Genomic DNA, 12,255 nt, shown 5'->3' with positions numbered 1-12,255 from the left:
CCCCCAGAGAGATGGATTGGCAAAGTGGCAGCATCAATGGGGTCAAGCTTGGCAGTAATTGTGAGGTTGGCCCAGGACCGGGCAGTGTTTGTTCTGCTTGTGCATAAGGTCGCTATGAGTCGGTACTGACTTGATGGCACCTAACAACAACAACAACCCTAGATGAGGAGATACCACAGCTGGGCTGTGAAGTAGAGACCACAGAGTTAGCCGTGTGCATGTGGCTGAGTATATTCGTCCAGGAGACGGGAGCACAGGCCAGCCCAGTTGCCCTACCCACTCTCTACCTGACTGAATTCCAAAGCCTCCCAACCTTAAGCAGCTTTTTGTTGTGCACCAACATGTTCTTTTCCCCAAATTTGAGCATGTCGGGCTTATCTCTCCCATTCAAACAACAAGGCTGTGTTGATGATGAAGCATCAAGTGCTCCCACTTCTCACTAGGTGTCTCGGTGCTTTGTATTTAACTCATTTATTTTATTCTGAAGTCACAGATTCACAAGAAATGCAAATCGAGTCCAGACAAACCCTGGGCACCTTTCACTCTGTTTCCCCCAATGATGAGATCTGACAGTGCAGAATTATAGACACCAAACCCAATCCACTGACTCATAGCAACGGGAAAGGACAGAGAACTGTCCCACAGAACTTCCAAAGCTGTAAAACTTTATGAATGCAAACTGCCACATCTTTGTCCCATCTTTCTCCTGCAGAGTGGCTGTTGTTGTTAAGTGCTGTGGAGTCGGTTCTGACTCATAGTGACCCTGTACAGGGTTTCCAAGGTTGTAAATCTTTATGGGAGCAGAAAGCCTCATCTTGCGCCCACAGAACAGTTGGTAGTTTCAAACTGCTGACCCTGAGGTTCACAATCTGATTCGTAACCACTATGCTATCAGAGCTCCCAGGGGGTTCAAATGGCCAACTTTTGGTTCACAGCCAAGTACGTAAATCATGATGCCAACAACCAGGGTCCTGAACAACTATTGTTGTTAAGTTGCAACTCAGAGTGACCCAGTATAGGGTTTCAGAGGAGCAAGTGTTGGGTTTGAACCACAAACCCTGTGGTTCCAAGTCCAGGGCTGATCCTACAGTGCCTCACCAGGAGTCCTGAGAAACTACGCCAGCATTTGGGACTGTTTTATTTTAGCCATTTTGAGGGCAGTGGTATCTGGCAATGGCTCTAACTTGCATTTCCCTTGTGGCTAGTGACTTTCCACATTTTTCCACGTGTTCCTTTATCCCCCTGTAAATTTTCTCGGGGGAGTAGTTGTCCCAATCTTCTGCCCATTTTTTAATTGGAGTGTGTTTGTTTTCTCATTGCTAACAGGGCTCCTGGTGTGGTAGGATCAGCACTGGATTGCAAATCACAAGGTCAGCAGTTCAAACTCACCATTTGCTTCTCAGAAACCCTCTACAGAGTCACTATGAGTTGGAACTGACTTGACGGCACTTCACAACAACTGGGCTGTATATATTCTAGCTTTCAGTCCTTGTCTGTTATGTGATGGGGAAAATGTTCTCCTAGTTGGTAGCTTTCTTTTTAAATCTTCTGAACATTCTTCCATCTGTAAAATGCTTGGATTCTGACAAAGTCAAGGTTTCTTTGTTTTATAAATCATGCGTTTGGTATTCCACTTTTTTATCTTTAAATCCAAGGTGAGTAGAGGCACTTAGGCCAATGGCTCAGTTTCCTGTTATGCAAAATGAGGAGGATTCTTATAGATACCTACCTTAGGAGTTGCAACAATAAAAATAGTTCATCTATATCAAGTATTAAGGAGCTGTGGTAGCGTAGTGGTTACGAATCGGCTGCGAACCTTAAGGTCAGCAGTTCGAAACTACCAGCTATTCCACGGGAGAAAGATGAGGCTTTCTGCTCCCATAAAGATTTACAGCCTCAGAAACCCTGTACAGGGTCGCTATGGGTCAGAATCGACTCCACGGCACATAACAGCAACAACATATCAAGTATTTAGCCATAATCAACACATAGTGTCTGCTGTCATTATTAACACTCTGAAAACTATACGAAAGTTTCCTGTTGCTCAGACCACCATATGAGAATCCTAACAGAAAAATCACCTAAGAATTAACTCTTAAAAAACCCAAAAAATTGGGAGTAAGCACACTGGTGATGCGTAGTTTAAAGCGCTTGGCTGCAACCCCCATCAGTAGCTCTGTGGGAGGAAGAGCTGACATTCTGCTTCTGTAACGATTTATAGGCTTGGAAACCTTCTGAGACAGTCCTATTTCTGTCCCATGTGGCCACTAAGAGGCAAGAAGCAGACATACAAACTCAGGTGTGAGGTAGTTGAGGGGGGAGTAGACTTAGGTATCCTCTGAAGGCAGAAATGAGGCCAAGTTACTTAAACAAAAGGTGAATCAGAAGCAAACGGAATTCTGATCTCAGGCAAAGCCCAAAATAAAAGCAATAATTTGGCTTCTTCAGCTCACAACTGCTGATCCCTCACTCACTTATCCCCCACGGCAAACAGCTCAGACTGCAATGGAGGCACCAGGGCGGGGTCCGGAGCCCCCATTATCATTTAGAGAGTCTCAGGCTCTGCTGCATTTCCCAAAATTCTCCATTTGGGTCTTTTCCTCTGATGACCACAGGCAGGTGAGAGAGGGTAATTGGCAGGTGCCTATGGGATTGGCTTTGTGCCCTGGTGTGCTCACAAGGTGGCTCTGAGTTACCTGAAAGTCGAAGGAAAAGAGTATTTTAAATTAACCACACAGAAGGGGGCTTTCTTCCCTCTCCTTTACTTAAAGGTCATGGAGGCAGGGAGAGAGCAGACCACCTACATTGGTTCCTATGTTCAGAGGGCCTCCTTGGACACGGAGGAGGGTGAGGATGGCCCCTCTCTCTCCAGCAGTTGACTGGGACATGTACTCCTCTACAAACACATCTTTCGGTTTCCACCTGGGAGAAAACATCAGTCCCCACATCACTCTCTCTTCTCAACTGCTCCGCAGGAGGACTGGGACCCTACTCAACACAGCAGTGTCACCCCAGTGCCAGATACAGACTGAAACAATGGTTGGATGGACGGGTGGATGTGTGGACAGGTAGATGGACAACTGGCTAGATGGGAAAATGGGTGGATGAATGGATAGACAGACTGATGAGACTGAAACCAAGAGTAAGGGATACCGGGGAAGTACAAACTCCTCAAAGTCACCTATCTAAATCCCCCAAGACAGCAGTTACAAACTCTCTTTAACAAACGTTACTTTTGTATCATTATGTACAAGAGCACTGTAATAAACCCTGGAGTTCTAGGAGTTAAGCTTTTACAGAATTAACATTTTCTCTCTCAACCTGGACCCACTCATCTCTACAGCAAACCCTAGCATCCTATCCATGGAAATAATCTTGAGAACAAGTTACTCATGGAAGTTTTCTGTGGTGCAGCTGTTTCCAAAGCCAAATTAGCTTGGAGACCAGGATGTTTTATGGACGTGTGATGCATAATAGCTAAGGAGCCCTGGTAACCTAGTGGGTTGTAAGTTGGGTTGTTATCTGTAAGGTCATTAGTTCAATACTGTCAGCGACTCTGCAGGAGAAGGATGGGGTTTTCTACTCCCATAAAGATAATAGACTTGGAAATGCAATGCAGGGTCGCCATGAGTTGGAACTGACTCTGCGGCACACCATCACCACCCTGCATTGAGTTGGACCACTGATGTACAGTCCATTGCAACTCATAGTGAGCTCAGAGGGCAGAGTAGAAACCCCCATAGGGTTTCCAAGCCTGCCCATCTTTACAGATGTATACAGCCTCATCCTTCTCCCTCGGAGTGGAAGTTTGAACCACTGACCTTGCAGTTAGCAGTTCAAAGATGAATCCAGTGCATTACCATGACTCCTTATGCATCTGGTTGAAGATCAGTAAACACTAAAAAGTGTGAAAGTCTGTGCAGTGTTATAGCTAGTTGTTTAACAAAGCAAACAACCAAAAATGACAAGGCAAGGGATACACTGAAATGAAGTTTATCAAGATGGCCTTCTCAGAAAGCCGCTCATGGGTTCCAACCATGCGTAGTTCCAACCATGCTTCCAAACAACCTTTGTGGTTGTTATTATTGTTGTCGTTGTTAGGTGCCACAGAGTGCATACCAACTCATAGCGACCCTGTGCACAACAGAACAAAACACGGCCCGATCCCGCACCAACCTCACAATTGTTGCTATGTTTGAACCCATTGATGCTGCCACTGTGCCAAACCATCTTGTTGGAGGTCTTCCTCGTTTTCTCCAACCCTCCACTTTACCAAACATGATATCCTTCTCCAGGGACTGGTCCCCGCTGTCTTTACCCATGGCAGTTTTGGATTTGTCTTTGGGAACTACTGCCAGTGTCCTCAACATTTACAAAATTTGGTAAATCTTCAACCCCTGAAGGCAGACTTTGTATCTCTAATCTCCAAGATACACACAGCCTCTATGGCCCAAACCACAGGTTAACAATAAAATAATGGAAGCGGGTCTTTCTACCTTGGTCTTCAAGCACAGAAGACAAGAACCATTCATCCATTCTTTCAAAAACATCTATTCACCCCTTATGAGTCCCAGATAATTTGCCGGTTGCCAGGGACACGCGTATAAAGAAGACGGCTGAGGAGACATGCAGCCCCGCTCACCGCTGCTCCGTACAATGAACTCTCAGCACAGCTGCACCTGGGCACTGCTCCCCACGACTGGTGTGCAGACAGCAGATGGCATGCCTGTGTATGTTTATACTGCCGGCAGCCCACTTGGGTTTCCCCATGGGAGTAAGGCTTCAACTCTTGCCTTTGGAATATCATCATCATCTATTTTAACAAACGACTAAAACAGTCTCCAATGTACCCTGTACAACCTAGCTTTCTTTTTCCAGAGCTTTGAGGGAGTGCAGCCCATGCCCACTTTCCTCTCTACCTGTTCCCATGGCCCTGATGGCCTCACTTAGACACCTGCTCTAATGTGCCTAATGTACCTGCTGGCAGATCCCACCAGCTTTTTTCCAGAACTTGCGGCTTCTATTCAAGGACCTAGCCCCAAAGACATAAAGTATCCCTCAACTAGTGGGGCTAAAAGCAAACTACTCACCACCTGACCTAAGCTGGTTACTCTAGCAGCCTGCTCCGTTGGAGTACATGCCAACTTTCCTGCTTCCTGGTTACTCAGATCAAAAACTATGGGCCCACCATGGGCCCCTCTTTCCAATAGTTCCTTTCACCATTGTGTCAGCAAATCCTGTTGACTGACTTTGAAATCATACCTGCATTCTGATGATTTCCCACCACTCACAAGGGTCCCAGCCACGGGCATCATTGAAGGAGACTGTTTCTGGACCACTACTGGCTTCTACATTTGTCCATTGTCTCTACTCAAAGAGAATCAGAGGATGCAAGCTAAGTCACCCACTTCCTCGGTTTGCAACCCTCCCAGGGCCTCCTCATTGCATTTACAATAAAAGTCAGACTGAGGACCACAAGCCACAACACCTGGGTCTCCCTCTCTGACCTCCGCTCTTCCCCGAGCCACCATGGGATGGGTGCAGTGTGCCCTGAACAAGGAGTCTGGACTGAGGGGCGAGGGAGGGCTGAAACCCTCCTGCAGCCTGGCACAGGAGGCAGGTCGACCAGGAAGTATCTTTGTGGAACCTGCATACGGGTTTCTTGTGGGCTAGCGGCAGTACTACACGCTCACCTGGCTCCAGACATTGCTGTTGCTAGAACTAACAGGCTTACATCTCAGCCCTCGTTATCTCTGCCTGAAAGGGTCTCACCCTCAGCTCCTTAAGTCACCTTCAAATATCTCCTTATGGAGCCTTCTGATATAAAATGACGATCTGCCATTCCCACCTTGCAGGACCCTGGTTCCCTCGCTTTCCCACAATTAAAATTTCCACTATGATTATGATTTTTTTGTTAGTTTAATGCCTCTCTCCCATAGAACTTAAGCTTATAGCAAGAGTCTTTGTTTGATTCACCATTGTATGTTCTGTTCCAGAACGGTGCCTAGGCAAGACAAAAAAAAGGTGGGTAAAATAAGCATTTGATGAATGAATGAATGAATGAATGAATATATAAATGAGTAAATAGACCCTTTCATCCAGAAGGAGAGAAAAGTGAAAAAGAGACTCAACGGAAGGTTCCCGGGAAAATCAGCTGTGACACTATAAGCAAAATCAAAGATAATGTTGTCAGCTGCCGTTAGGGTGCCCCCAATACATGACGGCCCCAAGCATAATGGGATGAGATCTTACGATCCTCAGGGTTTGTACTGGCTGTTTTGGGTTATATTGTAAAAAGATCACCTGGCCTTTCTTCCTAATCTTAATCTAAAAGTTCCCCTGAACCCTGCTCAGCATCCTAGCAACAGACAAACTTACCCTGACAGATGGGAGGTAGCTGAGGTTGAGGTGCATTGGCTGCAAAAGAACCGAACCTGGAGTTTCCTGGCGTGGAAGGAGTTTTCTACCACAGCACCACCCATAGCCCCTAAACCACACACACCCACACACCCACACACCCACACACGAGAATGGTGTAGAGTCGGACAACCCAGCCTCCAGGAGAGCCTGGAGCTGAATAAACCTGGCACACGTTGAAGATGAAGTGCTCACAGCACCTTCAGCAGAAATTCCTCTTCACATAATCACATAGTGGAAGCAGACAAATCGCTCCTTGAACGCTTTCCAGGAACACAGCCATATCATTATCCTGCACTTTCCTATATGTGGTATCTCCCCGACTATAGACTGCCTGAAAGCAGGACGACAGCATATTCAACTTTGAAGGCCAGCAACCAGTGCAGTGGCCAGGCCCTAGAAGACCCCTGGTGCCTGTGCTGCTCCGAGGGGGACAATGACTGACACATGGTAGAAAAGTTGTAGTGTTAGAATCAGAGCTGACTTCAGAATCACCTCCTTGTACTTGCCAACCATGCAACCTCCAGAAACACAGCTTGGTGACAGTCCTGATGCAGCAGGAAAGAACACACCCAGTTCTCTAGAGCAAAACCTTAGAGACAGCTTGCAGAGCTCCAAATTCCAGCTCTCCCACTTCTCAGCTGTGTATCCTGAGCAAGTGACTTAACATCTCTGTGTTTTGCCTCATCATCTACAGAATCAGGATGACAGCCATGGTATTCACCTCGCAGGACTGATGGAGATGAAATGAACGAGTCCTTATGAAGTGCTGAGGTCCGCACACAGTCAGTGCTCAGGAAATGAGAGCTGCCATCCTTGGTTCTGTATTTTTCAAGTTTCTCAATCTCCTTATCTGGAACAAGAAGGATGATGCCTTGGAGGGCTGGAAGGCATTAGTAAATGACTGTAGAGTGTAGAGTTCTCCAGGAACGCATCTTCTCCAGTTAACCACTACTGACTGGGAAGTGCTGACAGTCTCCCAGGCACTTTGCATGACTCTGAGACGGTGTCAATAGGGCCCAGCACTGACCTGTCCAGGATACTGACAATGCAATGATATGCCAAATAGGTCAACTCCCCAGGTGGGTCAACTCCATAGAGTGAAGCCTGCACTAGAGTTCTCCCCCACTCAGGACGCAACCCAGGGACTCAGAGTTTCACACAGTCGCTCTGCATTTTCCCACGAAAACAGATTGTTCCTGAAGTGGCCAAAGGACAAGATGGAGAGCGGTATACAGTCTCCCTCATCTCCCAGCATGCTGCAGGACATCCCCCATCACTCCCCGACCAGAGAAGATGTGTTGAGGCTCTGCTCCTAGCTTCAGACAAACCAGAAGACAAGCTTTCATTGAGACAACTTCAATCCATGGCGACCCCGTTTGTGTCAGGGGTGAACTCTGCTCCACAGGGTTTTCAATAGGGGATCTTTCAGAAAAAAGATCACCAGGCTTTTCTTCTGAGGCACTTCTAAGTGGACTTGATCCTCCAACCCTTCAGGTAGCAGCTGAGCCCATTAACAATTGGCACCACCTGGGGACAACTGCCTAGGAATGTCTTCTCCCTACTCCAGCTATGTCTCCATCCAGTCTCCTGCTCCCGGTTGTAGATCTCAGCAAATCCTCCCCTAAGCCTGACCACCCACCTGAAGTATTACAAAGTCAGGTCCTGTGTGATGTGATATGTTTTCCGAGACTCTTTCACTTTCCCACCAGCACTCCACAGTTCATACGTACATATATGCACATAATCCTGGGACTCCCCACCAAGCCCTGAACTCTTAGGAGATCAGAAAACAGGCCTGTGTTGATCAGCACTGGACCCTAAGAGCTGAGCAGAGCACCTGGAACACAGCAAGCTGTAGGTATGTATTGACTGGATGGATGGAAGGATGGATGGAAGATGGATGGTCAGTCTGAAGTCCCAGTGAGACAAAGCTTCATTCTGTATCTCTAGACTGTTGTTAAGTGCCATTGAGTCGGTTCCGACTCATAGCAACCCTGTATAAGGTTTCTAAGAAGCAGCTGGTGAGTTTGAACCACCAACCTTGTAGTTCAAACTGACCTTGCAGACCAGTGCTTCATTCCATGGTGCCCTACCAGGACTCCAATGCTGCCTCATAAAGAGCCAATAAAATCTTCCGATTTTGGGTTTGTCTTTGGGAATTACCGCCAGTGTCCTCAACATTTACATCAAACAATATCATTAATATAATACGAAATCCTGAGGATAAGTCAAAAACAGTTACAACAATACATCAACAGGGAGCTTCCAGAAGCAATTCAAGCCAGATTCAGAAGACGAAATGGAATGAGGGATATCACCACTGATGCCAGATGGATCTGGGCTAAAAGCAAAGAATACCAGAAAAATGCTTACTTGTGCTTTACTGACTATGCAAAGGCATCTGACTGTGTGGGTAGTAACAAGCTATGGCTAACACTGTGAAGAATGGATATTCTGGAACACTTAACTGTCCTCATGAGGAACCTGTGCATCTACCAAGAAGCACTTATTTGAACAGAACAAGGGGACAATACATGATTTAAAATCAGGAAAGGTGTGTGCCAGAGTTGTAGTCTTTCAGCATACTTATTCAGTCTGAATGCTGAGCAAATAATCCAACAAACTGGATTATATGAAGAAGAATGTGGCATCAGGATTGGAGGAAGATGACTCATTAACAGATACAGTGACACAATCTTGCTTGATGGACAGGAACAGAACTTAAAATACATCCTTCAGTATGGATCACACCTCAGTGTGATGACAGCAAAAGTCTTCACAACTGGACCAGTGAGTAACATCATGATAAATGGAGAGAAAGATTGAAGTTGTCAAAGACTTCATTTTCCTTGAATACATAATCAACACTTTTGAACACCAGTCAAAAAAAAAAATAAAACGACATAGTGCATTAGGCAAATCCACTGCATAAAACCTCTTTAAAGTGTTCAAGAGCAAAGATATCAGTTTGAGAACTAAATTGTGTGCCTTAGTATTTTCAATACTAAAGTATTTTCAATAGCCTCATACTCATGTGAAAGTTGGACAATGAGTAAGGAAGATCATAGAAGAAGCGATGCATTTGAGTTACAGTGTTGGAGAAGAATATTAAAAGTACCACGAACTGCCAGAAGAACAAATAAATCTGTGTTGGAAGAAGTACAGCCACAGTGCTCCTTGGAAGGCAGGATGACGAGACTTTGCCTCTTGTTTTTACGACATGTTGTCAGGAGGGAGCAGTCCCTCAAGAAGGCCATGGCCCTTACTAAAGGGGAGGGTCAATCAAAAAGAAGAAATGGGTGGACAAAGAGGCAGCCATAATGGACTCACATACAACCATCGTAAGGATGGTGTAGCACCGGGCAATGTTTCGCTCTGTTGTGCACAAGGTCACTGTGAGTGCGAACCTACAAGACAGCACCTAACACACATAGACTCGTTAGGATAAAGCTGTTAAAAAACTATAAGGGAAGAGAAGCAGATACTGTTGAATGATGATGCATGGAAGGGATTGTAATCATTGCAATGAAACAATGAGTGTGAAATCGATTTTCTCCCATGTAAACTGTCCACTCCATTCACAGTAAAAACTAAAAAATATATAAAAACAAAAAAACCCATGACCCCCCTCACCCTGCTCACAAATATCCCTTCTCTGACTCTGAGCACATCAAGGTAGAACTTCCCTGCCCAGGCCCTGCCACATGACTTATTGTGGCCAAAAAGGACCAGTTCCTGAGAGGTAGAAATGGTTTATCTCACTCAGCTGCTAACCAAAAGACGAGGTTTGAATCCACCCAGCGGTGCCTTGAAAGAAAGGTCTGGCAACCTACTTGGGAAAACAGCCATTAAACATTCTATGGAGCACAGTTCTACTGTCAGACACATGAGGTTGCCAAGAACTGGAGATGAATCAATGACAACTGTGTGTGCTCATTCTCCCATGTGTCCCTCTGCCATGACCATGACAACCCACAATGTAGCTGACACAGGTCACCTTGCTATCCTGGCTCCCAGAATGAAGAGAAGATGAATAGAGTCACAGGTAAGCTGTGAGGGACATGGAGTATGGGGAAGAAACTTCTCCTGCTTATAAGCCACTGAGATGGGTTACCGTCCCCTAAGATGCTGCAGGTGAGGGAACGGTGGCTAAGTCTGGTGTTTGAGGGCAGTGGCTAACTCGGAGGTTTTTCCTGATTTAGACTGTGAGAATCCTGCAGACGGCTCCCCTCTGAAGTCACTTACAGCCACAAGGTTACTCCACCAGCTGTGCTGGGGACCTGGTCCCATCCCTACTGGTATTTCTGTATTTCTTACAAATAGCCTCATTAAGGCAATTATCAGTCATTAGCACAGTAGCCCGAGCATCAGTACCCTCACACACATTAATAAAACACAATTTAGCAGAGCGAGAAAGACAGGCGCAGACCAGGCTCCCTTGTGAGGCACTGGCAATTTGAGTGGAAAGAATTTCCACTACACTAACCTAACTACACTAATGTAACTCCAGGAGCCCTGGTATGGTACTGCAGGATGAGTGCTGAACTGCTAACCACAAGGTCGGTGATTCAAACTCACCAGCTGTTCCTCGGAAATCCTATACAGGGTTGCTACGAATGTGACCCAACTTGAAGGAACTTAAACAACAACAATGAGAAAGCCTTTGCAAGAAGTTGGCCAGTCTCAGCATCTCCTTTAGTATTATGTGCACACAGTCCAATTCAACTAACACTTAGTTTTGAAGAACAGGTAGGATCCTGACACATAGAAAAGTTAGTATGCATTCTAAGGAAAAAAAGAATTGTCGAATCTTGGAAACATGACAAAACATACTGACCTTAGGAGTTGACCACCATCACTTGGTGTTAGTTCTGATGAGGCGCTGAGGATTAAGCATTGAACTGTAAGGTCGGGTTGAACCAAGAGGTTGGTGCTTCAAACCCACCAGCTGCTTCTCGGAAACCCTACACAGGGGTTTGAACCAACTGAACGGCACTTACAACAACTTGTTGTCAGTGGATTCCAACTCATGGTGACCCCATGTGTGTCAGAGAGGAACTGTGTTTGGGGCACTGTAGAATAAGAATTGGTTGACCACAAGGTCGGCAGTTCAAAACCCCTAGCTGCTCCACTGGAAAAAAAGATGAGGCTTTCTGTTTCTGTAAAGATTTACAGCCTCAGAAACCCTACAGAGGGTTGCTATGAGTCAGCAGTGACTCCGGGGCAATGGGTCTGGTTCGGGGTTCTCAGGCTTTCTTCTGTGGCAACTCTGAGTGGACTAGAACAAGTCATAATTTGGCACAGAAGTAATGCTCAAAGCCAGGAAGGAAGCTTGTGAATACCTTTACATGTTATATGAAGTTGTTCATGAGGAGTAATCAATGAGGCTAACACAGAGACTGCAGTGAGCTACTGCGGGCTTTAGGAAAACAGCTGGTGGCATGAGAATGATGGATTAGGAGATACGGGAGGAAGGTGACCAGGCCAGCAGCGCAGGGATGATGGGAGCCCGCCCACATGGACAGACCAACTAGAGACCTCAGGAGGAAGCTTAGCTCTTTAACTGGGTGGCAAAGAAAGGAGGGTCAGGAAGGGGGATGACAAATAGAAAGCTTCTGAGGATGACATTTTGACCATGGGTACAGAACACCATTAAAAGATACTTGAAAAAGCTGAGTTTGAACATGCAGAAAACCATTACAACATGTAAATATTTTTGTTGTGTGCAATCAATGCAATTTTGACTCCTAATGACCCTATAGGAGAGAGTAGAACAGCCTCACGGGGTTGCCACAGGGTTGCCGGGATGGTACTCTTTTTTTTTTTTTTTTTTTT

The sequence above is a fragment of the Chrysochloris asiatica genome, unplaced genomic scaffold (assembly GCF_000296735.1).
Source record: "Chrysochloris asiatica unplaced genomic scaffold, ChrAsi1.0 scaffold00076, whole genome shotgun sequence".
Classification (NCBI taxonomy): domain Eukaryota; kingdom Metazoa; phylum Chordata; class Mammalia; order Afrosoricida; family Chrysochloridae; genus Chrysochloris; species Chrysochloris asiatica.
The sequence above is the reverse complement of the archived record's forward strand: the minus strand, read 5'-3'. Positions refer to the sequence as shown.